Below are 6,199 nucleotides of genomic sequence, written 5' to 3' on the forward strand. Positions count from 1 at the left end.
TTTTTGCTCGATCGTTCAAAATATTTTTGTAAATTTGTCCAAACGTAAATTGATGAAACATCTAAACATCATGTTTGCATAAAAGGTCCAACCAGTCGGAAAGTGTCTTGCGAACCGCAAAACCAAACGTCGAATCGAAGGCCAAAGCACAGGAAGCCCCGGTAGCACGTTTGCGAATAAATCGTACTTTAAGTGTGGGATAAAAATGTGATCATTCGCCGGTCGTGTTGTCATAAATGAGACACGGGAGAATTAAGATCCCGCACCAGATCGCACCGGGGCGATAACAAACAAAGCGAAAACGGCTGCTTCAATCACACACATTCGGCGGTGATTTGCATTTTTCTGGCACCACGCAATGTTTGTTTGCGGGTACGTGGGTACCTTAGCCGTCTTTTTTTAGTTTTTGCGGATTACATTTTACTTAGACTACATTTTACTTACCTGGTTTGCTAAATGGTGCCAATTTGAGGTTTCGTTTCGTTTCGGAAGCTGTTTAGCATTCCTCCATCGTCCGCTGGGAGTGTGTTGCGTGTTAAATGGCCGCGCGGTGCGTGTATGTTCCCAGGTTTGGCGATTTACATCTTCCGCAAAATCGTTCATCCAGGTGAGACCTAACATGGGCATGAATGCAGCTTCGATTCTGCATAAGAATTAACCCGAAAAGAGGTGCACTTTGATTCCGGAATTCATATGCTTCGTGGGAGTGAGCCCTATTCCCTTTTTTCTGAAGATCTTTTGTGTTTTTGCGTACATTCTTCATACATGATCCAACTTAAAATGGAACTTAAAATTCTCCCGGCATTAAATTAACTTTCAACGGAACTTTTATCTCGCATGATCATCGCTAATCTCCGGAGTAAAGAAAACTCCTTGTTCACCCTTAAAAACATTCAAACCGTCCGTGGCGTGATGACATTAATGGAGAAGCACAACTAACATTGAGGTACGGAAATGGCCGCAACGGTTGCCTGGGATTTCCGGTTGAAGATAAAATCCGCCCTCGCCTTGGTCACTTATCGCCATTGTTTTCCCGCATCGGATCCTCTGGCCGGGGAAATGCTTTTCCCTTCCCAAACAAGGGGAAACCATTCGAGGGCCAAATGTTTGTTTTTCTTCTGCAAAAACAATGCAAAGGTGAAGAGCGTATGGAGTGTGTAGTGCCCACGGAAGGATGTTAATTTATAGGGCTAAATATCCGCCCAAGGATCCGGTACACACTTCCGGACATCCGGCCACTCTCGATTGCAAGCCGAGAGAGAGAGAGTGGAAGTTCGTGCCACCAATTAGCCCGGGGACGTAATGGGCAAATCGCACGAATGCAATCGGTCGATTCGGTGGTTTCTGGTGTTTTTTTCCCCCAAATTTGGTAAGGGAGCAAATGGTTCCCCGCCGAAGATGGCAAAGACTTCAACCCTCTCGCATGAAAGAACTCGACGATGGTGACGACGAACGTGCGAGCGAGTTGTATACCGGTTTCCCCCGACAAGCTGGAGAACAATCTGGGTAAACATAAGCGCCAACAGAGAATGCCACGTGAAACTGCGTGCGTCAAATCTCACCTGAGAATTCATCTCCTCGAGGCAGGATTCACGATCATCCGCTCTTATACTCGTCCCAGAGTCCAACCACATGTTGCTTCTTGGCTGGTAAATAACCGTATCGTACACACACGGACAAAGCCAGACCCTAACTCCACCCATTTTGGGCTCGCATATAACGCTGTATATGCTGACGGCGCAAACGGCGCAAACTCGACCTGAACCGAGAGGGTTCGCTGTCAAATTGCTTGTGCCCCCTTTGCGGAAGCTGTTTTCCTTAGCTCCTTCCGAACTGCTCACTGTTGTTGCCACTGTTTTTTTTCTGGTGCTTATTTGTTATAGCCAACCTAACCTTTTGCGCATTTCCAACGGATACCCAGTGATGTCGCTATGTTTTTTTTTGTTTGTGGTTTTTGCCAGAAGGCGCATTGTCGCTTGTTTTATTTCCCTGTTTTTTTTTGTCCAACCCGTGGGGGCCAAAATGTTAAACTCAGTCGCCGATGCAGTAGCTGAACACCAGAACCAGATCGGTCCTGCAGCAAACTGCGTCCTTCCCCCCGGGCTTTGACGGCTTTCACATTTGCTGAAATCAAACTGACACCGGTTGCCCTTCTTCCAGCGGGGATTCGACCAGAGTTTTTGGCGTATCTCTTCCACGGTTGCATAATTGAACTCCAACAGTTTGCACCGAGTGACTCGATGCTCGTATGCAAATTTTAGTCGGTATCACTTCTGGGCTCGACCGAACGGTTTCCGTGCTACCACCCTGGGGAATTGGCATATGGGAGTTGGCTAAGTGGTTTTTAATTAAAAACCTTCCACACGCACACAATTGTTCCGAACATATAAAACCATTTCAACGCGAGTAGTTTTGCCACAAATAAAAATCAATATGAATGATAAGTTAGTATGATATACTAAAATACAGCATCGTGTTGCCTAAATCTAGGCGCTAAATTGGTCTTATATTATGTCCGATTCTTATGAAAATTAGCATCCTAATGCTAAACAAATTAACACGTTGCGTACCAAGCGTTTTAGCACAATTTTTAGTACAATCTTTTTTAATAAAATTTGTTTATTACATTTATTAAACCAACGATTTTTGAAAGCTATGGAAAAACTTAGCTTCCCAAATAACTTATTTTTAATATAATTATAATTTTTATGTTGCATTTTCATGTATTGATGGGTCAAAAACTTTTTAGAACTGATAACTGCTGTCACCCACTTTTGGATGACATGGCAGTCTAAGTATTAAACGGATGAAACATCCATTATAATCTTCAAAAAAAAATTTGACAATTGAAAAAAACAAATGATATTTTTTAAGTGAAAATCAATTATTAAAGAGTCTCAAAGTCTGACGTGATTTGAAAATATTTATTGTGATAAAAGTTCAAATAATATTTAAGTGAATTTGAATTTCAAATAATTCCGGTAACGTTGTGATAGTTTTTATAAACTTTTCCCGATTTCGCCGAACCCGGCTTCCAAAAAGTGTCCGTCTCCAAAGTCCAAATGGAACTGCCCAAAAGTCCAACGCTGTCCAACTTTGTTTTTCTCCCCCCGGTTCCGCTGTGACTGGTGGGATGAAAAACATACAAAGTACATTTACTCCCGGTCCAGCGGCGCACTCGGTATTCGGGAGTCCGCCAACGAACCGGCCGGTTTTGGGCTGTGTTAATTGAAATTTCGAAATGTGAAATGAATAAATTGCTTACTGTGTGTCAGCATAGTTGTTTACCTCCCCCCAAACCTAGTGTGTCTGCACTGCAAGCGAATGCACTTTCGAGGTCAAACTGTGTGCAAAATAAATGCACACAAATGCCCGAATGTTGGAGCAGGACCCAACCAGTGACCAGGAAAGGCTGTGTGGTGGAAAGATTTTGGTCCCTGGGAAAATGTGTCCACAGTTTCGAGTGGAGTTTTGTTTTTAAAATTCGCCTGCCAAATGCACGAATTTGCATTTAATCCCTTCCTTGCTTCAACTGCATTCAGTGCAGTAACGAATCCACATCCACCTTTATCCCGCTATGATAACAGAACACACCGACACACACCTTGGCCGGGAAGGGAAATTCAAGGGGAAAACCTCGGTACTAACTGTCCATCAGATTTCGGGAAACCGAACACGAACTACATTTGGCTGGCGTTGAAAAGTGGTTTTCGCAATCAGAACGGGCAGGAAAAACCCCGGAAAAGGGGGCCTGGCAAGCGCGGGAGAGCAACAGTTCGGGGTCGGACCGTTGACATGTTTATACGTTATGAATATTTTATCTGCTCAGTGAAAGAAACCGGGACGAGCCCAGCTAATGGAAGTGTCGCCGGGGTGTTTGGGGGATTCTTGCGGGAAAAATCATGGCGGACAGTTGCGGATTGGTTTTAATTTGTCACAAAACTGCACTGGATTGCGGTAAACCTTGAAAAGATATCAAGCGGATGAAACAATGTATTTAAGATTTTAGATTAAATTTTTTAAATCATCTGAATCTTCAATTTATGTGGTTTATGTTTTTCCCTTCTTTGAAGAATACCATTTTATCTACATTTTTTCAACCCTCTCTTTAATTTTTTCCTCTTATGAACGATGCAAGTTACCTCAGGTAAAGAAACCTACAGATGCTTCTACGTAAGGATCCCTTTCAATTTATACGTAATCTAAAATGGCAGCTTCAAAATTCTGTAATGTTTGATTTTTTGTACTTCTCCCTTTAGGCAATACGTTGAAAAAATCCTTTTCCCAACTATTATAGCTGAACAATTGCCTCTTCCGCCAACCGGTTCCTAGGACTGAACCAGGCAGAGGTGAACGGGAAATACGGGGGAAAGCTTGTCGGCGAAATTCAATCCACTTCCAGTCGGATCCTCGGAACAACCAAAAAATAAAAACCACCAATGCTTCCTGCAGACAGTGCCATGTCAAGCTGCAGAGGTCCTTGTTTTGTGTTCGATTTTTTTCCGTCCGACAGGAAATCTCCTTTCGAGCGATGTTCTTAGCTCCTTTTGGTTCTTTTGAACAGCGCAGAATAAAACTTACAAAACCGACCAGCTTTTGGTTATGAATCTGGCTCATTCTGGTTGGCCGTAGCGAAAGGGGATGGGTAAGGACCCTTCGTCGTGAATCCTTTTCCACGGTACGAGCCCTCGTCGAAATCCCTTTTGTGCGGTGTGTATGCGCCGAGCGATGGCGATATCCGACCCCATTTACCGAGCGACCGACGTTGTTCCGAGCTGGGGACCTTTATTTATCTCACCCTCTGGTCGGGCGAACCGTCCGACCAATGGGAAACCAGGATGCAGGGATATGTACTAACTGATAAACAAACAAAAAACGGTGAACAACAACAACGGTCTGTGTGTCTTACACGAATGCAGCGAAGGATTCCGATACGGACAGGAAACGAACCAACATTCCGTAGGAGAAGAATCGCACAAAATGTCCCCAAGAGTGTGTGTACTCCAATTGCTATGTTGTTGTTTTATTTGTTTACAAATCGTAAAACATCAAAAGGATCATATGAGGTCTTTGAATTACGAAGAAAACTGTTTTAGGTTTATTAGTTTTCTTAAGGGTTTGCAAACGTTCAACTGGAATTCTAAATTTGATTAGAAAACCGCACCCTGTACTGGATTTTTTTCTCAATCACCCTGTGGAAGAAGCTGTGTAAAAGCACCCCATTGGTTAACAGCGCACCTCCGGGCGGCGAGAAAGAGACACTCTCTTATGTGAAAGAGATACCAAACACCGCTTCATAGACTCCGCCTCTCAAGTACTAAGAAAATAATATGGAACTTTCAAAGAGAGACAGAGAGCAAGCGAACGGCAAAACGGAGCGGAGTGAATGAAACAAACTAAACAGTTGTGTGAGTAAGTAATACATAGAACGCCAACTTGTGATTGGCTTGGTCGAAACGGTAATAACCGGTTCGCTTGCCTAGTAAATACTCGCGCGCCGGTCATCGAATCGGTAATTCAAGGTCACCGGGTCCGTTTCCTTCGAGTGTATGTGTGTTTTTCCGCTCATCGTTACACGGCGTGACGTCATCGGGTTACCGCTTGTGTTTTTTTTCTCCAACAACTCCAAACCCGTCAGTTTGCCTTCGTCGAAGGAGCGAAGGTGTCCCAACAGATTCAGTGGTTGGACAGGCTTTGGTGATGATGCACATGGTCTCCCAACAGTTGGGTTTGGTGTTGTTTTTTCTTTCCTTAAATGGGGTGATAGTTGCGCGTGTGATAAAACCCAGTGGATAGTGACTTCAATGCACTAAATCTACTTCGTCTAGGCGGTGTGTGATTGCGATAACCAACAGTAGAAGTTAAAGTATAAGCATTTATACACAAACAAACGAAGTAAACTGTGGGTTAATAATTATACCAAGTGATAAAACCATTAGTAAATTCAGAGTGTCCTTATTCCCCGCGGAAGTGTTCATTCGTTTGTTGAACCAAAGTGTGTGCATACGGTTTTTTTCCTTCAGTTTTACATACAATCTACACTGTTATGCGCTTCGTTGTTCGTTTGAAAACCTGCTCGCCTATCTGTTAACCTTGTTCCTTTGCTTGTTGCGTGTGGCTCTGTCCTCTGTTATGTCGGTTAAGAATCTAAGTTATTTTGAAGAAAAAGTTTGTTATCGTCGATAACGATTAGTTCGTT

The sequence above is a fragment of the Anopheles ziemanni genome, chromosome 3, assembly GCF_943734765.1.
Source record: "Anopheles ziemanni chromosome 3, idAnoZiCoDA_A2_x.2, whole genome shotgun sequence".
NCBI lineage: Eukaryota > Metazoa > Arthropoda > Insecta > Diptera > Culicidae > Anopheles > Anopheles ziemanni.